General features: G+C 41.9%; 10 non-coding genes across 10 annotated transcripts; 5 read left to right on the forward strand and 5 right to left on the reverse strand.

Annotated features, from left to right (window-relative positions):
• Positions 1 to 461: 461 nt before the first annotated feature.
• On the reverse strand, positions 462 to 603 carry LOC148633398 (U4 spliceosomal RNA). Its single transcript, XR_015934006.1, has one exon. It is a non-coding gene; the product is annotated as a U4 spliceosomal RNA (small nuclear RNA).
• A 3,329-nt stretch (positions 604 to 3,932) lies between these two features.
• LOC148633399 (U4 spliceosomal RNA) lies at positions 3,933 to 4,074 on the reverse strand. The gene has a single exon (XR_015934007.1). It is a non-coding gene; the product is annotated as a U4 spliceosomal RNA (small nuclear RNA).
• Positions 4,075 to 7,392: 3,318 nt separating this feature from the next.
• Positions 7,393 to 7,534, reverse strand: LOC148633400 (U4 spliceosomal RNA). Its single transcript, XR_015934008.1, has one exon. It is a non-coding gene; the product is annotated as a U4 spliceosomal RNA (small nuclear RNA).
• A 3,328-nt stretch (positions 7,535 to 10,862) lies between these two features.
• Positions 10,863 to 11,004, reverse strand: LOC148633401 (U4 spliceosomal RNA). The gene has a single exon (XR_015934013.1). It is a non-coding gene; the product is annotated as a U4 spliceosomal RNA (small nuclear RNA).
• A 3,318-nt stretch (positions 11,005 to 14,322) lies between these two features.
• Positions 14,323 to 14,464, reverse strand: LOC148633402 (U4 spliceosomal RNA). The gene has a single exon (XR_015934014.1). It is a non-coding gene; the product is annotated as a U4 spliceosomal RNA (small nuclear RNA).
• Positions 14,465 to 15,117: 653 nt separating this feature from the next.
• Positions 15,118 to 15,189, forward strand: trnag-ucc (transfer RNA glycine (anticodon UCC)). Its single transcript has one exon. It is a non-coding gene; the product is annotated as a tRNA-Gly (tRNA).
• An 880-nt stretch (positions 15,190 to 16,069) lies between these two features.
• On the forward strand, positions 16,070 to 16,143 carry trnan-guu (transfer RNA asparagine (anticodon GUU)). The gene has a single exon. It is a non-coding gene; the product is annotated as a tRNA-Asn (tRNA).
• Positions 16,144 to 17,673: 1,530 nt separating this feature from the next.
• Positions 17,674 to 17,755, forward strand: trnas-uga (transfer RNA serine (anticodon UGA)). The gene has a single exon. It is a non-coding gene; the product is annotated as a tRNA-Ser (tRNA).
• A 2,822-nt stretch (positions 17,756 to 20,577) lies between these two features.
• trnan-auu (transfer RNA asparagine (anticodon AUU)) lies at positions 20,578 to 20,651 on the forward strand. Its single transcript has one exon. It is a non-coding gene; the product is annotated as a tRNA-Asn (tRNA).
• A 1,538-nt stretch (positions 20,652 to 22,189) lies between these two features.
• On the forward strand, positions 22,190 to 22,271 carry trnas-uga (transfer RNA serine (anticodon UGA)). The gene has a single exon. It is a non-coding gene; the product is annotated as a tRNA-Ser (tRNA).
• The last annotated feature ends 1,245 nt before the right edge of the window (positions 22,272 to 23,516 follow it).

A 23,516-nucleotide genomic window follows, 5' to 3' on the forward strand; every position in this document is an offset into this window, starting at 1 on the left:
TCCACTGCACTGCATTAAAACAAAACGAAAACTAAAACGCCCTGGGCATACCGTTTCGCGCTTCTGTAAATCAAGTTAAAAATATCTCAAGACCGATACTGGTCATAATGAAACCATCTTTCGTGTATGTTTTCTTTAAAGTACCGAGACCAGCCATATACTGTATATATACCATATACAGTAAGTACAGACGTTTAAAAAGCTCCACTCATGCCGACGATGCAGCATGAAGAAGCGCAACCTAACGTTTGACAGACAAAAGCCGGGCGCCGCGACGAGCAATATGAAATCAAACTGACAGCACACGGCGTTTCGCGCTGACTCAAAAGTGATCTCGACAGACGCTGTTCTCTGCATAACGCTGAAAGAGCTAAAGAGCGTTTCTGTTGAGACGTAACAAGCTCGTTTCTTTCTACCATGATGTCACCATGACCAAATCTGTCTTAAAACACCTTGCTCAGTCTCTGACGAGACTGTCAAAAATTGCTTTCGCCGATTGTATTGCAAACCGGCGGAAGCGGGGTATTGGGAAAAGTTTTCAACTAGCAATAATCGCGCCTCGGCTAAACCTCACAGGCTACGATACTGCCACTGCGCAAAGCTGACGGTTGCCAGGCAACCGCGGGGATCCTATGGAAATCGTTATCGATCGTCCCATGGCATGTCGTTGCGGTAACGCTTCATATTTGTCGTGTTCTTCTTCTTCTAGCTTGAGGTTTTGAAGAATTTCATGACAGACAAGGGCTCCGTTGGGAACAAAGGGCGTTGTGAGAAAACCGTTGCTTCTTTTTAGCAGCAGAAATACAACCCTTTAAATACAAGATGACAGAACAATGACGAAGGGCATGCCGGGAGGAACTCATGCACTACAGAGGAAAGGGGGCGGGCACGTACAGTTCACATTCAAGCCACAAGTACTCTTCTTGGATGTTGCACAAACAAATCCTAACGTCCTGAAAGCATTGCAGCATGTTTGTGTCCCACTTCTCGTGGCTGCAGGACGACTGACACGAACGGACAAACACAATCTGTGGCGTGTAGCGTGACATAGTCTTGCAGGCATCGTGCTGTCTCACTGCAATACTATACCGCTGGAGGAAACAGTCCATCTGGCCATGAAACTCATTTGAACGTCTAGCTACAGCAAATAACAATATCATGATTTATTCAGGATGTGTGGAATCAGCACGTCCCGGAGACAGCTTCCGAAATCGTGAGCATTCTCTGGTGGTGTCCTGCAGGCCTCCTGTGGGCGTGCGTTGGTGGTATAGTGGTGAGCATAGCTGCCTTCCAAGCAGAAAAATGTTTTCAAATGCTGTCATGAGCCTTGGATTGTGACTAGCAAAGCGAAGCCTTTTGAAAGAGCTAAAGCACTGCAAAACGGAATTGAAAGAGAATCTTACAGGGGATTCTGAGCGGTGTCTGCAAACATGCAGTCCGATACGGGTGCTGAAAGCTTGAGCTACTCTCAATGTCATGCTGCCTTTCCCCGGAGTAAATCTGTTACATTGAAAGAATGCTTCTGGCAGGTTCAAAAAGGGACCCTTGTTAATTGGAGAAATCAATGATTTCGAATGAATTCTGTATGCGTTAAAAGACAGCTATACACAGAAAACATGCAGGACACTGCTCATGATGTTTCCCGAGCCGAAACACAGTGCGTTTTTCCAAGCCATCTGACAAAGCCCGCCCACTGAAAACTGCAGCAGATCGTGTAAAGACGTTCAACTTTGTAACTACTGCACGCACAGGAAGAACCAGGGAAAATCTGATCATGTTTCTCTATAACAACAATAAAAAAAAACATTATTTTACATATCACCTTTATGTGCAATAAAATTTATGCGCAAAGAAATTTAAAATAGTCTTCTTTAGGTGTGAGGGTAGGAGTGGATCACAGCAGGCATAATTGGCAAATTAGGAAAACAAAGAACTGGACAGGCGAGACATTTATCCAGAGAGCGAGTGATCAGAAAAAGGAACAGCTGTTACACCCAGGTTTTACGCTCTCTCTCTCTGTTGAATGAATGAAAGCATTTTATTAAAAACGCGTTTGCGTTTGTCTGGGTATTTACTTTGTAATCTGTGGTTTACATCTACTGTATTGTTTTGAGATGCCACTTTTAAAGGTGATATGTAAAATAAAGTTTTTTATTATTGTTATAGAGAAACATGATCAGATTTTCCCTGGTTCAGAAAAAAGACGATTAAAATCTGTAATCTTTTCACTTGTATGTCATCGGAAAATACAATCAGTTTCTGCTTTGTGTAAGGATGGTGTCAAAAAGTAATCTAAGTGGTGAGAAAGCTGTGCTCCTCAAAGCGCTTTACAGGATAAAAACAATAACAACAATAGTGGCTGGGCAAACGATTTTTTTTTATAGAAATACAAAATGAGATACTGTATAATGATGTGCATGAACAAAGTTATACTGCAATTTTCCTTAGATACGCGATTAAAAAAAATAAAAAAATGTGAATCCCTGGCGGAACACATTCCATAAGAATCAGCGCTTTTATACAGTATGTCGCCTTTAAACACATATATTTAAACACGCGTTTACGATTTAAATCAAAACGTGATTCAAATCAATATAAATGTTTATTTTGTAACGCATAGGTGACTATTCATTGTTATTAAAAAGACTTAAATTCGATCATGTTGTGATATTTAGAAATATAAATTTGTTTGGTGCGAGTGAGGTTTTATTTAATCTCTGACCCAGGGAAACGTTTAATTTTTTCAAAGAAATGTTTGTTAAAAAATAAAGTCATAGTTCCATGGGATTCAATCACAGACCATGTGACATGGAAGTCAGGAACCTAACCCACAGCACCACCAGTCGCATGCTGAGGGCTGAAAACTACAGAAACATTATCGACAATGTACAAATTTGATAAAGCTATAAAATAATGTAATTAGGCACAGAAGAAGTTTACAGCACAGTACAATAATAAATGCTGACCATGAGTTTAGAAGCATAAATTACCTTACACTAAATTTAAACACAAGCTGTCTTTAGCCCTCTAAGCTGGTTCATACAGAAATGTAGAGATCCAGGCTCAGAACACACAGCTTCATTAGCGAATACATATGCAGGACAAGTGGAGAAGACGTTTTACAGTGGATGGATTTTTAGAAACATCCCATCAGTGACATCACTGAAGTCAACTCCTAGGTAACTGTCGTGTGGATAGTTTCACAAGAATCAGACAAAGGTTTAAGCATCGCTTGTTCTAGATAAAACTGCAAAAAAAAAACAACAACCCATAATGTACTTCTTTGCGGCTCTGTTTGCCCAAATCATATATTCACAACGTGAAATTAGAAAATAATATTACGTAACCAAAATTCGCAATATGGAAACAGAACCTGTGTAATTGTTGACAGATTATGTACTTGTAACATTTTTACAAGACGAACTACAACATTTAAAAAATGACTTGTATGTACTTGATATCTCTAATCAATCCACTGCACTGCATTAAAACAAAACGAAAACTAAAACGCCCTGGGCATACCGTTTCGCGCTTCTGTAAATCAAGTTAAAAATATCTCAAGACCGATACTGGTCATAATGAAACCATCTTTCGTGTATGTTTTCTTTAAAGTACCGAGACCAGCCATATACTGTATATATACCATATACAGTAAGTACAGACGTTTAAAAAGCTCCACTCATGCCGACGATGCAGCATGAAGAAGCGCAACCTAACGTTTGACAGACAAAAGCCGGGCGCCGCGACGAGCAATATGAAATCAAACTGACAGCACACGGCGTTTCGCGCTGACTCAAAAGTGATCTCGACAGACGCTGTTCTCTGCATAACGCTGAAAGAGCTAAAGAGCGTTTCTGTTGAGACGTAACAAGCTCGTTTCTTTCTACCATGATGTCACCATGACCAAATCTGTCTTAAAACACCTTGCTCAGTCTCTGACGAGACTGTCAAAAATTGCTTTCGCCGATTGTATTGCAAACCGGCGGAAGCGGGGTATTGGGAAAAGTTTTCAACTAGCAATAATCGCGCCTCGGCTAAACCTCACAGGCTACGATACTGCCACTGCGCAAAGCTGACGGTTGCCAGGCAACCGCGGGGATCCTATGGAAATCGTTATCGATCGTCCCATGGCATGTCGTTGCGGTAACGCTTCATATTTGTCGTGTTCTTCTTCTTCTAGCTTGAGGTTTTGAAGAATTTCATGACAGACAAGGGCTCCGTTGGGAACAAAGGGCGTTGTGAGAAAACCGTTGCTTCTTTTTAGCAGCAGAAATACAACCCTTTAAATACAAGATGACAGAACAATGACGAAGGGCATGCCGGGAGGAACTCATGCACTACAGAGGAAAGGGGGCGGGCACGTACAGTTCACATTCAAGCCACAAGTACTCTTCTTGGATGTTGCACAAACAAATCCTAACGTCCTGAAAGCATTGCAGCATGTTTGTGTCCCACTTCTCGTGGCTGCAGGACGACTGACACGAACGGACAAACACAATCTGTGGCGTGTAGCGTGACATAGTCTTGCAGGCATCGTGCTGTCTCACTGCAATACTATACCGCTGGAGGAAACAGTCCATCTGGCCATGAAACTCATTTGAACGTCTAGCTACAGCAAATAACAATATCATGATTTATTCAGGATGTGTGGAATCAGCACGTCCCGGAGACAGCTTCCGAAATCGTGAGCATTCTCTGGTGGTGTCCTGCAGGCCTCCTGTGGGCGTGCGTTGGTGGTATAGTGGTGAGCATAGCTGCCTTCCAAGCAGAAAAATGTTTTCAAATGCTGTCATGAGCCTTGGATTGTGACTAGCAAAGCGAAGCCTTTTGAAAGAGCTAAAGCACTGCAAAACGGAATTGAAAGAGAATCTTACAGGGGATTCTGAGCGGTGTCTGCAAACATGCAGTCCGATACGGGTGCTGAAAGCTTGAGCTACTCTCAATGTCATGCTGCCTTTCCCCGGAGTAAATCTGTTACATTGAAAGAATGCTTCTGGCAGGTTCAAAAAGGGACCCTTGTTAATTGGAGAAATCAATGATTTCGAATGAATTCTGTATGCGTTAAAAGACAGCTATACACAGAAAACATGCAGGACACTGCTCATGATGTTTCCCGAGCCGAAACACAGTGCGTTTTTCCAAGCCATCTGACAAAGCCCGCCCACTGAAAACTGCAGCAGATCGTGTAAAGACGTTCAACTTTGTAACTACTGCACGCACAGGAAGAACCAGGGAAAATCTGATCATGTTTCTCTATAACAACAATAAAAAAAAACATTATTTTACATATCACCTTTATGTGCAATAAAATTTATGCGCAAAGAAATTTAAAATAGTCTTCTTTAGGTGTGAGGGTAGGAGTGGATCACAGCAGGCATAATTGGCAAATTAGGAAAACAAAGAACTGGACAGGCGAGACATTTATCCAGAGAGCGAGTGATCAGAAAAAGGAACAGCTGTTACACCCAGGTTTTACGCTCTCTCTCTGTTGAATGAATGAAAGCATTTTATTAAAAACGCGTTTGCGTTTGTCTGGGTATTTACTTTGTAATCTGTGGTTTACATCTACTGTATTGTTTTGAGATGCCACTTTTAAAGGTGATATGTAAAATAAAGTTTTTTATTATTGTTATAGAGAAACATGATCAGATTTTCCCTGGTTCAGAAAAAAGACGATTAATCTTTTCACTTGTATGTCATCGGAAAATACAATCAGTTTCTGCTTTGTGTAAGGATGGTGTCAAAAAGTAATCTAAGTGGTGAGAAAGCTGTGCTCCTCAAAGCGCTTTACAGGATAAAAACAATAACAACAATAGTGGCTGGGCAAACGATTTTTTTCTATAGAAATACAAAATGAGATACTGTATAATGATGTGCATGAACAAAGTTATACTGCAATTTTCCTTAGATACGCGATTAAAAAAAATAAACATTTTTGAATCCCTGGCGGAACACATTCCATAAGAGTCAGCGCTTTTATACAGTATATCGCCTTTAAACACATATATTTAAACACGCGTTTACGATTTAAATCAAAACGCGATTCAAATCAATATAAATGTTTATTTTGTAACGCATAGGTGACTATTCATTGTTATTAAAAAGACTTAAATTCGATCATGTTGTGATATTTAGAAATATAAATTTGTTTGGTGCGAGTGAGGTTTTATTTAATCTCTGACCCAGGGAAACGTTTAATTTTTTCAAAGAAATGTTTGTTAAAAAATAAAGTCATAGTTCCATGGGATTCAATCACAGACCATGTGACATGGAAGTCAGGAACCTAACCCACAGCACCACCAGTCGCATGCTGAGGGCTGAAAACTACAGAAACATTATCGACAATGTACAAATTTGATAAAGCTATAAAATAATGTAATTAGGCACAGAAGAAGTTTACAGCACAGTACAATAATAAATGCTGACCATGAGTTTAGAAGCATAAATTACCTTACACTAAATTTAAACACAAGCTGTCTTTAGCCCTCTAAGCTGGTTCATACAGAAATGTAGAGATCCAGGCTCAGAACACACAGCTTCATTAGCGAATACATATGCAGGACAAGTGGAGAAGACGTTTTACAGTGGATGGATTTTTAGAAACATCCCATCAGTGACATCACTGAAGTCAACTCCTAGGTAACTGTCGTGTGGATAGTTTCACAAGAATCAGACAAAGGTTTAAGCATCGCTTGTTCTAGATAAAACTGCAAAAAAAAAACAACAACCCATAATGTACTTCTTTGCGGCTCTGTTTGCCCAAATCATATATTCACAACGTGAAATTAGAAAATAATATTACGTAACCAAAATTCGCAATATGGAAACAGAACCTGTGTAATTGTTGACAGATTATGTACTTGTAACATTTTTACAAGACGAACTACAACATTTAAAAAATGACTTGTATGTACTTGATATCTCTAATCAATCCACTGCACTGCATTAAAACAAAACGAAAACTAAAACGCCCTGGGCATACCGTTTCGCGCTTCTGTAAATCAAGTTAAAAATATCTCAAGACCGATACTGGTCATAATGAAACCATCTTTCGTGTATGTTTTCTTTAAAGTACCGAGACCAGCCATATACTGTATATATACCATATACAGTAAGTACAGACGTTTAAAAAGCTCCACTCATGCCGACGATGCAGCATGAAGAAGCGCAACCTAACGTTTGACAGACAAAAGCCGGGCGCCGCGACGAGCAATATGAAATCAAACTGACAGCACACGGCGTTTCGCGCTGACTCAAAAGTGATCTCGACAGACGCTGTTCTCTGCATAACGCTGAAAGAGCTAAAGAGCGTTTCTGTTGAGACGTAACAAGCTCGTTTCTTTCTACCATGATGTCACCATGACCAAATCTGTCTTAAAACACCTTGCTCAGTCTCTGACGAGACTGTCAAAAATTGCTTTCGCCGATTGTATTGCAAACCGGCGGAAGCGGGGTATTGGGAAAAGTTTTCAACTAGCAATAATCGCGCCTCGGCTAAACCTCACAGGCTACGATACTGCCACTGCGCAAAGCTGACGGTTGCCAGGCAACCGCGGGGATCCTATGGAAATCGTTATCGATCGTCCCATGGCATGTCGTTGCGGTAACGCTTCATATTTGTCGTGTTCTTCTTCTTCTAGCTTGAGGTTTTGAAGAATTTCATGACAGACAAGGGCTCCGTTGGGAACAAAGGGCGTTGTGAGAAAACCGTTGCTTCTTTTTAGCAGCAGAAATACAACCCTTTAAATACAAGATGACAGAACAATGACGAAGGGCATGCCGGGAGGAACTCATGCACTACAGAGGAAAGGGGGCGGGCACGTACAGTTCACATTCAAGCCACAAGTACTCTTCTTGGATGTTGCACAAACAAATCCTAACGTCCTGAAAGCATTGCAGCATGTTTGTGTCCCACTTCTCGTGGCTGCAGGACGACTGACACGAACGGACAAACACAATCTGTGGCGTGTAGCGTGACATAGTCTTGCAGGCATCGTGCTGTCTCACTGCAATACTATACCGCTGGAGGAAACAGTCCATCTGGCCATGAAACTCATTTGAACGTCTAGCTACAGCAAATAACAATATCATGATTTATTCAGGATGTGTGGAATCAGCACGTCCCGGAGACAGCTTCCGAAATCGTGAGCATTCTCTGGTGGTGTCCTGCAGGCCTCCTGTGGGCGTGCGTTGGTGGTATAGTGGTGAGCATAGCTGCCTTCCAAGCAGAAAAATGTTTTCAAATGCTGTCATGAGCCTTGGATTGTGACTAGCAAAGCGAAGCCTTTTGAAAGAGCTAAAGCACTGCAAAACGGAATTGAAAGAGAATCTTACAGGGGATTCTGAGCGGTGTCTGCAAACATGCAGTCCGATACGGGTGCTGAAAGCTTGAGCTACTCTCAATGTCATGCTGCCTTTCCCCGGAGTAAATCTGTTACATTGAAAGAATGCTTCTGGCAGGTTCAAAAAGGGACCCTTGTTAATTGGAGAAATCAATGATTTCGAATGAATTCTGTATGCGTTAAAAGACAGCTATACACAGAAAACATGCAGGACACTGCTCATGATGTTTCCCGAGCCGAAACACAGTGCGTTTTTCCAAGCCATCTGACAAAGCCCGCCCACTGAAAACTGCAGCAGATCGTGTAAAGACGTTCAACTTTGTAACTACTGCACGCACAGGAAGAACCAGGGAAAATCTGATCATGTTTCTCTATAACAACAATAAAAAAAAACATTATTTTACATATCACCTTTATGTGCAATAAAATTTATGCGCAAAGAAATTTAAAATAGTCTTCTTTAGGTGTGAGGGTAGGAGTGGATCACAGCAGGCATAATTGGCAAATTAGGAAAACAAAGAACTGGACAGGCGAGACATTTATCCAGAGAGCGAGTGATCAGAAAAAGGAACAGCTGTTACACCCAGGTTTTACGCTCTCTCTCTCTGTTGAATGAATGAAAGCATTTTATTAAAAACGCGTTTGCGTTTGTCTGGGTATTTACTTTGTAATCTGTGGTTTACATCTACTGTATTGTTTTGAGATGCCACTTTTAAAGGTGATATGTAAAATAAAGTTTTTTATTATTGTTATAGAGAAACATGATCAGATTTTCCCTGGTTCAGAAAAAAGACGATTAAAATCTGTAATCTTTTCACTTGTATGTCATCGGAAAATACAATCAGTTTCTGCTTTGTGTAAGGATGGTGTCAAAAAGTAATCTAAGTGGTGAGAAAGCTGTGCTCCTCAAAGCGCTTTACAGGATAAAAACAATAACAACAATAGTGGCTGGGCAAACGATTTTTTTTTATAGAAATACAAAATGAGATACTGTATAATGATGTGCATGAACAAAGTTATACTGCAATTTTCCTTAGATACGCGATTAAAAAAAATAAAAAAATGTGAATCCCTGGCGGAACACATTCCATAAGAATCAGCGCTTTTATACAGTATGTCGCCTTTAAACACATATATTTAAACACGCGTTTACGATTTAAATCAAAACGTGATTCAAATCAATATAAATGTTTATTTTGTAACGCATAGGTGACTATTCATTGTTATTAAAAAGACTTAAATTCGATCATGTTGTGATATTTAGAAATATAAATTTGTTTGGTGTGAGTGAGGTTTTATTTAATCTCTGACCCAGGGAAACGTTTAATTTTTTCAAAGAAATGTTTGTTAAAAAATAAAGTCATAGTTCCATGGGATTCAATCACAGACCATGTGACATGGAAGTCAGGAACCTAACCCACAGCACCACCAGTCGCATGCTGAGGGCTGAAAACTACAGAAACATTATCGACAATGTACAAATTTGATAAAGCTATAAAATAATGTAATTAGGCACAGAAGAAGTTTACAGCACAGTACAATAATAAATGCTGACCATGAGTTTAGAAGCATAAATTACCTTACACTAAATTTAAACACAAGCTGTCTTTAGCCCTCTAAGCTGGTTCATACAGAAATGTAGAGATCCAGGCTCAGAACACACAGCTTCATTAGCGAATACATATGCAGGACAAGTGGAGAAGACGTTTTACAGTGGATGGATTTTTAGAAACATCCCATCAGTGACATCACTGAAGTCAACTCCTAGGTAACTGTCGTGTGGATAGTTTCACAAGAATCAGACAAAGGGTTAAGCATCGCTTGTTCTAGATAAAACTGCAAAAAAAAAACAACAACCCATAATGTACTTCTTTGCGGCTCTGTTTGCCCAAATCATATATTCACAACGTGAAATTAGAAAATAATATTACGTAACCAAAATTCGCAATATGGAAACAGAACCTGTGTAATTGTTGACAGATTATGTACTTGTAACATTTTTACAAGACGAACTACAACATTTAAAAAATGACTTGTATGTACTTGATATCTCTAATCAATCCACTGCACTGCATTAAAACAAAACGAAAACTAAAACGCCCTGGGCATACCGTTTCGCGCTTCTGTAAATCAAGTTAAAAATATCTCAAGACCGATACTGGTCATAATGAAACCATCTTTCGTGTATGTTTTCTTTAAAGTACCGAGACCAGCCATATACTGTATATAAACCATATACAGTAAGTACAGACGTTTAAAAAGCTCCACTCATGCCGACGATGCAGCATGAAGAAGCGCAACCTAACTTTGACAAACAAAAGCCGGGCGCCGCGACGAGCAATATGAAATCAAACTGACAGCACACGGCGTTTCGCGCTGACTCAAAAGTGATCTCGACAGACGCTGTTCTCTGCATAACGCTGAAAGAGCTAAAGAGCGTTTCTGTTGAGACGTAACAAGCTCGTTTCTTTCTACCATGATGTCACCATGACCAAATCTGTCTTTAAACACCTTGCTCAGTCTCTGACGAGACTGTCAAAAATTGCTTTCGCCGATTGTATTGCAAACCGGCGGAAGCGGGGTATTGGGAAAAGTTTTCAACTAGCAATAATCACGCCTCGGCTAAACCTCACAGGCTACGATACTGCCACTGCGCAAAGCTGACGGTTGCCAGGCAACCGCGGGGATCCTATGGAAATCGTTATCGATCGTCCCATGGCATGTCGTTGCGGTAACGCTTCATATTTGTCGTGTTCTTCTTCTTCTAGCTTGAGGTTTTGAAGAATTTCATGACAGACAAGGGCTCCGTTGGGAACAAAGGGCGTTGTGAGAAAACCGTTGCTTCTTTTTAGCAGCAGAAATACAACCCTTTAAATACAAGATGACAGAACAATGACGAAGGGCATGCCGGGAGGAACTCATGCACTACAGAGGAAAGGGGGCGGGCACGTACAGTTCACATTCAAGCCACAAGTACTCTTCTTGGATGTTGCACAAACAAATCCTAACGTCCTGAAAGCATTGCAGCATGTTTGTGTCCCACTTCCCGTGGCTGCAGGACGACTGACACGAACGGACAAACACAATCTGTGGCGTGTAGCGTGACATAGTCTTGCAGGCATCGTGCTGTCTCACTGCAATACTATACCGCTGGAGGAAACAGTCCATCTGGCCATGAAACTCATTTGAACGTCTAGCTACAGCAACTAAGAATATCATGATTTATTCAGGATGTGTGGAATCAGCACGTCCCGGAGACAGCTTCCGAAATCGTGAGCATTCTCTGGTGGTGTCCTGCAGGCCTCCTGTGGGCGTGCGTTGGTGGTATAGTGGTGAGCATAGCTGCCTTCCAAGCAGAAAAATGTTTTCAAATGCTGTCATGAGCCTTGGATTGTGACTAGCAAAGCGAAGCCTTTTGAAAGAGCTAAAGCACTGCAAAACGGAATTGAAAGAGAATCTTACAGGGGATTCTGAGCGGTGTCTGCAAACATGCAGTCCGATACGGGTGCTGAAAGCTTGAGCTACTCTCAATGTCATGCTGCCTTTCCCCGGAGTAAATCTGTTACATTGAAAGAATGCTTCTGGCAGGTTCAAAAAGGGACCCTTGTTAATTGGAGAAATCAATGATTTCGAATGAATTCTGTATGCGTTAAAAGACAGCTATACACAGAAAACATGCAGGACACTGCTCATGATGTTTCCCGAGCCGAAACACAGTGCGTTTTTCCAAGCCATCTGACAAAGCCCGCCCACTGAAAACTGCAGCAGATCGTGTAAAGACGTTCAACTTTGTAACTACTGCACGCACAGGAAGAACCAGGGAAAATCTGATCATGTTTCTCTATAACAACAATAAAAAAAAACATTATTTTACATATCACCTTTATGTGCAATAAAATTTATGCGCAAAGAAATTTAAAATAGTCTTCTTTAGGTGTGAGGGTAGGAGTGGATCACAGCAGGCATAATTGGCAAATTAGGAAAACAAAGAACTGGACAGGCGAGACATTTATCCAGAGAGCGAGTGATCAGAAAAAGGAACAGCTGTTACACCCAGGTTTTACGCTCTCTCTCTGTTGAATGAATGAAAGCATTTTATTAAAAACGCGTTTGCGTTTGTCTGGGTATTTACTTTGTAATCTGTGGTTTACATCTACTGTATTGTTTTGAGATGCCACTTTTAAAGGTGATATGTAAAATAAAGTTTTTTATTATTGTTATAGAGAAACATGATCAGATTTTCCCTGGTTCAGAAAAAAGACGATTAATCTTTTCACTTGTATGTCATCGGAAAATACAATCAGTTTCTGCTTTGTGTAAGGATGGTGTCAAAAAGTAATCTAAGTGGTGAGAAAGCTGTGCTCCTCAAAGCGCTTTACAGGATAAAAACAATAACAACAATAGTGGCTGGGCAAACGATTTTTTTCTATAGAAATACAAAATGAGATACTGTATAATGATGTGCATGAACAAAGTTATACTGCAATTTTCCTTAGATACGCGATTAAAAAAAATAAACATTTTTGAATCCCTGGCGGAACACATTCCATAAGAGTCAGCGCTTTTATACAGTATATCGCCTTTAAACACATATATTTAAACACGCGTTTACGATTTAAATCAAAACGCGATTCAAATCAATATAAATGTTTATTTTGTAACGCATAGGTGACTATTCATTGTTATTAAAAAGACTTAAATTCGATCATGTTGTGATATTTAGAAATATAAATTTGTTTGGTGCGAGTGAGGTTTTATTTAATCTCTGACCCAGGGAAACGTTTAATTTTTTCAAAGAAATGTTTGTTAAAAAATAAAGTCATAGTTCCATGGGATTCAATCACAGACCATGTGACATGGAAGTCAGGAACCTAACCCACAGCACCACCAGTCGCATGCTGAGGGCTGAAAACTACAGAAACATTATCGACAATGTACAAATTTGATAAAGCTATAAAATAATGTAATTAGGCACAGAAGAAGTTTACAGCACAGTACAATAATAAATGCTGACCATGAGTTTAGAAGCATAAATTACCTTACACTAAATTTAAACACAAGCTGTCTTTAGCCCTCTAAGCTGGTTCATACAGAAATGTAGAGATCCAGGCTCAGAACACACAGCTTCATTAGCGAATACATATGCAGGACAAGTGGAGAAGACGTTTTACAGTGGATGGATTTTTAGAAACATCCCATCAGTGACATCACTGAAGTCAACTCCTAGGTAACTGTCGTGTGGATAGTTTCACAAGAATCAGACAAAGGTTTAAGCATCGCTTGTTCTAGATAAAACTGCAAAAAAAAAACAACAACCCATAATGTACTTCTTTGCGGCTCTGTTTGCCCAAATCATATATTCACAACGTGAAATTAGAAAATAATATTACGTAACCAAAATTCGCAATATGGAAACAGAACCTGTGTAATTGTTGACAGATTATGTACTTGTAACATTTTTACAAGACGAACTACAACATTTAAAAAATGACTTGTATGTACTTGATATCTCTAATCAATCCACTGCACTGCATTAAAACAAAACGAAAACTAAAACGCCCTGGGCATACCGTTTCGCGCTTCTGTAAATCAAGTTAAAAATATCTCAAGACCGATACTGGTCATAATGAAACCATCTTTCGTGTATGTTTTCTTTAAAGTACCGAGACCAGCCATATACTGTATATAAACCATATACAGTAAGTACAGACGTTTAAAAAGCTCCACTCATGCCGACGATGCAGCATGAAGAAGCGCAACCTAACGTTTGACAAACAAAAGCCGGGCGCCGCGACGAGCAATATGAAATCAAACTGACAGCACACGGCGTTTCGCGCTGACTCAAAAGTGATCTCGACAGACGCTGTTCTCTGCATAACGCTGAAAGAGCTAAAAAGCGTTTCTGTTGAGACGTAACAAGCTCGTTTCTTTCTACCATGATGTCACCATGACCAAATCTGTCTTTAAACACCTTGCTCAGTCTCTGACGAGACTGTCAAAAATTGCTTTCGCCGATTGTATTGTAAACCGGCGGAAGCGGGGTATTGGGAAAAGTTTTCAACTAGCAATAATCGCGCCTCGGCTAAACCTCACAGGCTACGATACTGCCACTGCGCAGAGCTGACGGTTGCCAGGCAACCGCGGGGATCCTATGGAAATCGTTATCGATCGTCTCATGGCATGTCGTTGCGGTAACGCTTCATATTTGTCGTCTTCTTCTTCTTCTAGCTTGAGGTTTTGAAGAATGTCATGACAGACAAGGGCTCCGTTGGGAACAAAGGGCGTTGTGAGAAAACCGTTGCTTCTTTTTAGCAGCAGAAATACAACCCTTTAAATACAAGATGACAGAACAATGACGAAGGGCATGCCGGGAGGAACTCATGCACTACAGAGGAAAGGGGGTGGGCACGTACAGTTCACATTCAAGCCACAAGTACTCTTCTCGGATGTTGCACAAACAAATCCTAACGTCCTGAAAGCATTGCAGCATGTTTGTGTCCCACTTCCCGTGGCTGCAGGACGACTGACACGAACGGACAAACACAATCTGTGGCGTTTAGCGTGACATAGTCTTGCAGGCATCGTGCTGTCTCACTGCAATACTATACCGCTGGAGGAAACAGTCCATCTGGCCATGAAACTCATTTGAACGTCTAGCTACAGCAACTAAGAATATCATGATTTATTTAGGATGTGTGGAATCAGCACGTCCCGGAGACAGCTTCCGAAATCGTGAGCATTCTCTGGTGGTGTCCTGCAGGCCTCCTGTGGGTGTGCGTTGGTGGTATAGTGGTGAGCATAGCTGCCTTCCAAGCAGTTGACCTGGGTTCGATTCCCAGCCAACGCAGTGGCGATTGGTTCCAAATGCTGTCATGAGCCTTGGATTGTGACTAGCAAAGCGAAGCCTTTTGAAAGAGCTAAAGCACTGCAAAACGGAATTGAAGGAGAATCTTACAGGGGATTCTGAGCGGTGTCTGCATACACGCAGTCCGATACGGGTGCTGAAAGCTACTCTTAATGTCATGCTGCCTTTCCCCGGAGTGAATCTGTTACATTGAAAGAATGCTTCTGGCAGGTTCAAAAAGGGACCCTTGTTAATTGGAGAAATCAATGATTTCGAATGAATTCTGTATTAAAAGACAGCTATACACAGAAAACATGCAGGACACTGCTCATGATGTTTCCCGAGCCGAAACACAGTGCGTTTTTTCCAAGCCATCTGACAAAGCCCGCCCACTGAAAACTGCAGCAGTTGGACATGAAAAGTGCCCGATAAATTCCATTTCTCATCATTTCTCTTGGCGTCAGTTTTGCTGTTAAATGGGACGGAGGCAACGGGCTCAGAGAGCAGGTTAAGTGCACACCGAACGCAGATGTGTCCAAGTGTCTGTAAAAGCGCGGTGCTCTGCTGGCGCTGTTCCCTAGTGGCTTAAAGTGCCTGCCTAGTAAGCAGGCATTCCTGGGTCTGAATACCAGCGGTGCCTCTCTCCGTGTCTTGTTGTGCCGAATGTCTCATTTCAGACAAACATGTACAGCTTGGTTCATTTTAATGCAAGAATTCATTTCCTTTCTGGAATAACTTGTTTTTGAAGAAATCCATACAGCTTGTGAAAGATGAAATCCATTTCTTGGTTGTCAGTGGAAAAAGATTGCCGGCTGCAAGAAGCGCAAGTGATTGTTTTCTTTGACCATAAACCTGCAAATGTAGGGAGCACAAGCGGCTGTCAGTCTCTGTGGCGCAATCGGTTAGCGCGTTCGGCTGTTAACCGAAAGGTTGGTGGTTCAAGCCCACCCAGGGACGCGTGTCTCAGTTTTTCCAATGTAAACATCATCACCGCTAAAGAAGATGGCGCAGAAGGCTCCACAGTCGAAACGTTGTGCTTCTTTTCTTCTCTTTTCAGCATGGAGTAAACCTTTGCTTGATCCTTTGCAGCCTACGCATGCTGACACAGCTACCTTTCTCTTAACGCGCCTCAATCATTATTCACCAAAACCATCTGCAGAATGTGTCGCCTTTGTGGTGATGTCACTCCTCTGCTTCACAAATGTCCTTAGTGACGGACCATTTCTTTCTGCCATTTTTCCGGAGCGGTTATTGATTGCTCCATCATTTCCCTCATACTTTCCATCCCTAGATTGAAAAAAAAAAACAGAAACAGGCTGACAGGACGACAATCAAATTGCAAAAACTCATCAAAGCACTCAATAGAGTATTTGAATCCACAAGTAGCTACGAGCAACTTTGTCCTGGCTTGCATGAAAGTCGGAAAATGTCAAAAAGAAAAAGATGGTGGCTTTTTCATATTTGTTCTTTCATTTTTAGTTCGTTGGCTCTTCTGTCCATTGTCCTCCTGCCTGGCTCTTGACCTGTGACTGTCTGAACGCACACATTAGACTTTCAGGCGGGGGATTTGTCCTGAGCCTCTGTGAAAGACCCACCCACCCCCATAAATAACTGGTCTAGATGAATGCAAAACTAAACCACAGCTTAAAGAGGAGCACCATCTCAGTGCCATACTAATGTAAACGAAGTAATACTAAGACATGTTCTTATGGATTTGTCTTACCTTGAGATATGTAATTGGATTTCAGGATTAACTTCCTCATTCAATGTAGTGGTGATTCTTTGCCTGGTCAGTACCTGGGTGGGAGACCTCCAGCGAACAATTAAGCTTGCTGCTGGAAGTGGTGTTAAGAGACTCTTAGGATCTTCCAGAGGTCTCTGTCCAATAGCACTAGTTGCCTTAGAGCTGGCTCAAACATTGCTCAAGAGTCTACCTTTCACAGATGCGCAAAGATGAATGATGGGGGTGCACGCTTCAAGGAGCCTTCCAACTGTAGGGACCGATTAGAGACGATCCGTAGCATGTGTTCGTTTCCATATACGCCCCGTGTCTCAACGGTAGGACAGAGTCAAATACTGCCTCGACACGTAACAGCGTTATATTAAACCGCAGGACTTGAGGGCTGTTTCGTTTGAATGTTCAAGGCATTGGTAAGAGCGTAGGTCAAGGGCCATTGGTGCATCTCCTGTAACTGGAGCAAAAATGCTATTCAAAGTGCAGTGACTAAAATCGTCGTCCACATGTCTCCGTTGTTGATTGCTTTCTGTCTAAGAACGTTCTGTTTTCATGTCCGAACGGGGAGACTTTATCATTCCAACTTGAAGCCACCCTTAAGTCCTCTGAGGTGTGTGTGTGTGTGCTTGCACGTATGGCGTAAAAGGTTTCTTAAACGGAGAGCGAACTTGAAAAAAGTTGCCTCCGCTGCCGCCGCCGCCTCGCACTCCCTGTTCGATTTTAGCAAGAAGGCAGCGGCCGCGGCGCTCGCCGTAGTCGTGGCCGAGTGGTTAAGGTAACGGACTTGAAATCCGTTGGGGTCTCCCCGCGCAGGTTCAAATCCTGCCGACTACGGTGTCCTTTGCATTTGGTTGCGTGCGTGCGTGTAAAAGGACCAGCGCCGTTTCGTTTTCGCTGGGACCTTTAACACTCTAAATCGCCTGGACCCGCAGCCTGTGAAATCGATTCTTCAGCACCCACGAAGGACGCTTTGCCGCTGGACACAGATACCGATGCTTTTCTGCAACGAGCTTTCCAGCTGAATTTTCTCGGCAGCTCCGTACTGAACCTGTTCTCCATTGCAACATAGCGGAGGCTCGTCACGTCTATAGCAAGGCTGTGTAGGACCGCATACGCCACAGTGACTTGTACACAGACCACATGAAAGGCAAGCAAAATACACTTTTAAAATTCCAAAGACTCACAAGGTCAGAGGAACAGCGATGACCTGAACAGATCTGTTACAGAAGTCTAGGTTGACCTTTTTAGAGCTGTAATTGCATTTTTGTTTAATAGAAGATCAAATCTACTCGCATGTACCAGCACCTTACAGTTTATTGATGTTAATTCTGTTTAAGTAATAAGATTGCTAACGATGTTGGACTTTAGCCGGTGTTTTTTAGAACAAATTGCTTACACTTCTGTAAGGAATACGCAGTACGTGCCTTTGTCAGTCATTGCTCACCATACCTGTAACTTTCTTATCTAACTCACTTCCTCAAATGGTGAAGGTCCACAAACATAAATGAAAAAAAAACCCTTGTTGTAGATGAGGTGCACAAAAAAGCAGCCCCTGATAGTGTATAACACATTTGTACTATTGCAGAGACACATGTAACATATATATATACTGTATATATTTATATATGAAACAGAAATAGAAACAGAAACAGGAATCGCTTACTCACCTGGAGAATCTCTGTAGGAATATCTAGCATTTATCAATGGAAATAAAAGCTGCTTTAATACAGTGCATGTTCAAACTCAAACCCTCAGCTGCTGTTCTTGTTTGTTTTGGGACAAATTGCAACTGAGCATCGCATGAGCTGTTACGTACCCTTATCTGTTAGGGAATTTCAAGGGAGGAGTTAGGTCAGAATGGGTAGGCTGCAAAACAACAAGTAAAGATTTATTCCAAGATGAAACGTTGTGGCGGTTTTCTTATCTTTTCAGCATGGACTAAACTTTTACGTGTTCCTTATATGCTATATATGTATATATTAGCATCAATGTCGTTCTTAAAAACTAACATGAAATTGTCAGGGACATTCAGCTATATACAAAGACGAGACAGACAAAGTAATAATTCCGTATTAACGTGGCCTACATATTGACGCAATGATCGAACTAACTGACATGTTCTGATTCAGATCCCCTGCAGTTCATGCCAATTAGAACAATAGCAATGCTGAGTCCTCCCCACCCTACCGAGCACAAATTCAGCTGCTCTCCAGTTCTGTTCTGCATGTTTTTTCATTGCAATTGAGCTCGGAGCTGGAAATGATCTCCATACAGTTCTGTGTTCACTAGCCCGCACTTGCGTGCTAATTTACGGGTTGTGGCAAATGCTTTTCTATAGTTCATATACATGACGGCAACCTGTTACCGAGGAACCTGAGAGGTTTAAAAGCCTCACGAGCCAGGCAGGACTCGAACCTACAACCTTCTGATCTGAAGTCAGACGCGTTATACATTACGCCACTGGCCCATAGAACATGCGCTTGCACTCCACCACAGAGAGCTCTACACTGCTACTAGTAGTACACTTCCCCATCTAAATTTTCACAGCAAGAAACTTGTGTTTCCTACTATTTTTATCAGGTTTAAAATATCATCTCCTTAAAACAGAAAAAGTGTTGATGTGTCGTGCTGAAATTCCGATTGATTTTGAATTCAAAGAAAAAAGGTTTTCTTCCAAAACACCATGAAATTGTCACATCTTGCAGACAATAGGTGTATTCCATGTTGAAAAGAGAAGAAAGAAAACCATGGAGCCTTTTACAGGTGTGAGGCTTCTTCAGGTGTGAGAAGACCTCACAGTCGAAACGCTGTGTTTCCGTTCTTCTCTTTTCAGCATGCAATAAACCTATTACTTGTTCCTTTGCAGCCGAGGCATGCTGACGTAGCTACCCAGCTGAACATCTTGCAGACTCTACAGTACTTCTCTCCTGTAGAAGTAAAGCAGGGCTTGCTGGGTGAGCTTTTGCTCCGGTAAATTAGGTCACGTGTCATGTTAAATCACTTCTTCTAAACACAACATTTGCTGGTGCTAGCTTTCCCCATGAAAAGAGACATTTCCCTTACAGTACATGACATATCGTTTTTATTCTATCAATAAGTATAGAAATTAAACAAAAGAAAAAATGGTGTCGCCAAAGAATGCACAGCTCTGTCGCCCTGGGGAGGTGTCAAGGGCATTGAGCTCCTTGGACATGAAAAGTGCCCGATAAATGCCATTTCTCATCATTTCTCTTGGCATCAGTTCTGCTATTAAATGGGACGGAGGCAACGGGCTCAGAGAGCAGAGTGCACACCGAACGCAGATGTGTCCAAGTGTCTGTAAAAGCGCGGTGCTCCGCTGACGCTGTTCCCTAGTGGCTTAAAGTGCCTGCCTAGTAAGCAGGCGATCCTGGGTCTGAATACCAGCGGTGCCTCTCTCCGTGTCTTGTTGTGCCGAATGTCTCATTTCAGACAAACATGTACAGCTTGGTTCAGTTTAATGCAATAATTCATTTCCTTTCTGGAATAACTTGTTTTTGAATAAATCCATACAGCTTGTGAAAGATGAAATCCATTTCTTGGTTGTCAGTGGAAAAAGATTGCCGGCTGCAAGAAGCGCAAGTGATTGTTTTCTTTGACCATAAACCTGCAAATGTAGGGAGCACAAGCGGCTGTCAGTCTCTGTGGCGCAATCGGTTAGCGCGTTCGGCTATTAACCGAAAGGTTGGTGGTTCAAGCCCACCCAGGGACGCCTGTCTCAGTTTTTCCAAAGTAAACATCATCACCGCTAAAGAAGATGGCACAGAAGGCTCCACAGTCGAAACGTTGTGCTTCTTTTCTTCTCTTTTCAGCATGGTGTAAACCTTTGCTTGATCCTTTGCAGCCTACGCATGCTGACACAGCTACCTTTCTCTTAACGCGCCTCAATCATTATTCACCAAAACCATCAGCAGAATGTGTCGCCTTTGTGGTGATGTCACTCCTCTGCTTCACAAATGTCCTTAGTGACGGACCATTTCTTTCTGCCATTTTTCCGGAGCGGTTATTGATTGCTCCATCATTTCCCTCATACTTTCCATCCCTAGATTGAAAAAAAAAAAAAGAAACAGGCTGACAGGACGACAATCAAATTGCAAAAACTCATCAAAGCACTCGATAGAGTATTTGAATCCACAAGTAGCTACGAGAGACTTTGTCCTGGCTTGCATGAAAGTCGGAAAATGTCAAAAAGAAAAAGATGGTGGCTTTTCCATATCTGTTCTTTTATTTTTAGTTCGTTGGCTCTTCTGTCCATTGTCCTCCTGCCTGGCTCTTGACCTGTGACTGTCTGAACGCACACATTAGACTTTCAGGCGGGGGATTTGTCCTGAGCCTCTGTGAAAGACCCACCCACCCCCATAAATAACTGGTCTAGAAACACATGAATGCAAAACTAAACCACAGCTTAAAGAGGAGCTCCAACTCAGTGCCATACTAATGTAAACGAAGTAATACTAAGACATGTTCTTATGGATTTGTCTTACCTTGAGATATGTAATTGGATTTCAGGATTAACTTCCTCATTCAATGTAGTGGTGATTCTTTGCCTGGTCAGTACCTGGGTGGGAGACCTCCAGCGAACAATTAAGCTTGCTGCTGGAAGTGGTGTTAAGAGACTCTTAGGATCTTCCAGAGGTCTCTGTCCAATAGCACTAGTTGCCTTAGAGCTGGCTCAAACATTGCTCAAGAGTCTACCTTTCACAGATGCGCAAAGATGAATGATGGGGGTGCACGCTTCAAGGAGCCTTCCAACTGTAGGGACCGATTAGAGACGATCCGTAGCATGTGTTCGTTTCCATATACGCCCCGTGTCTCAACGGTAGGACAGAGTCAAATACTGCCTCGACACGTAACAGCGTTATATTAAACCGCAGGACTTGAGGGCTGTTTTGTTTGAATGTTCAAGGCATTGGTAAGAGCGTAGGTCAAGGGCCATTGGTGCATCTCCTGTAACTGGAGCAAAAATGCTATTCAAAGTGCAGTGACTAAAATCGTCGTCCACATGTCTCCGTTGTTGATTGCTTTCTGTCTAAGAACGTTCTGTTTTCATGTCCGAACGGGAAGACTTTATCATTCCAACTTGAAGCCACCCTTAAGTCCTCTGAGGTGTGTGTGTGTGTGTGCTTGCACGTATGGCGTAAAAGGTTTCTTAAACGGAGAGCGAACTTGAAAAAAGTTGCCTCCGCTGCCGCCGCCGCCTCGCACTCCCTGTTCGATTGTAGCAAGAAGGCAGCGGCCGCGGCGCTCGCCGTAGTCGTGGCCGAGTGGTTAAGGTTACGGACTTGAAATCCGTTGGGATCTCCCCGCGCAGGTTCAAATCCTGCCGACTACGGTGTCCTTTGCATTTGGTTGCGTGCGTGCGTGTAAAAGGACCAGCGCCGTTTCGTTTTCGCTGGGACCTTTAACACTCTAAATCGCCTGGACCCGCAGCCTGTGAAATCGATTCTTCAGCACCCACGAAGGACGCTTTGCCGCTGGACACAGATACCGATGCTTTTCTGCAACGAGCTTTCCAGCTGAATTTTCTCGGCAGCTCCGTACTGAACCTGTTCTCCATTGCAACATAGCGGAGGCTCGTCACGTCTATAGCAAGGCTGTGTAGGACCGCATATGCCACAGTGACTTGTACACAGACCACATGAAAGGCAAGCAAAATACACTTTTAAAATTCCAAAGACTCACAAGGTCAGAGGAACAGCGATGACCTGAACAGATCTGTTACAGAAGTCTAGGTTGACCTTTTTAGAGCTGTAATTGCATTTTTGTTTAATAGAAGATCAAATCTACTCACATGTACCAGCACCTTACAGTTTATTGATGTTAATTCTGTTTAAGTAATAAGATTGCTAACGATGTTGGACTTTAGCCGGTGTTTTTTAGAACAAATTGCTTACACTTCTGTAAGGAATACGCAGTACGTGCCTTTGTCAGTCATTGCTCACCATACCTGTAACTTTCTTATCTAACTCACTTCCTCAAATGGTGAAGGTCCACAAACATAAATGAAAAAAAAACCCTTGTTGTAGATGAGGTGCACAAAAAAGCAGCCCCTGATAGTGTATAACACATTTGTACTATTGCAGAGACACATGTAACATATATATATATACTGTATATATTTATATATGAAACAGAAATAGAAACAGAAACAGGAATCGCTTACTCACCTGGAGAATCTCTGTAGGAATATCTAGCATTTATCAATGGAAATAAAAGCTGCTTTAATACAGTGCATGTTCAAACTCAAACCCTCAGCTGCTGTTCTTGTTTGTTTTGGGACAAATTGCAACTGAGCATCGCATGAGCCGTTACGTACCCTTATCTGTTAGGGAATTTCAAGGGAGGAGTTAGGTCAGAATGGGTAGGCTGCAAAACAACAAGTAAAGATTTATTCCAAGATGAAACGTTGTGGCGGTTTTCTTATCTTTTCAGCATGGACTAAACTTTTACGTGTTCCTTATATGCTATATATGTATATATTAGCATCAATGTCGTTCTTAAAAACTAACATGAAATTGTCAGGGACATTCAGCTATATACAAAGACGAGACAGACAAAGTAATAATTCTGTATTAAC

The sequence above is a fragment of the Lepisosteus platostomus genome, unplaced genomic scaffold (assembly GCF_059453375.1).
Source record: "Lepisosteus platostomus isolate fLepPlt1 unplaced genomic scaffold, fLepPlt1.hap1 Scaffold_47_H1, whole genome shotgun sequence".
NCBI classification, from domain to species: Eukaryota; Metazoa; Chordata; class Actinopteri; order Semionotiformes; family Lepisosteidae; genus Lepisosteus; species Lepisosteus platostomus.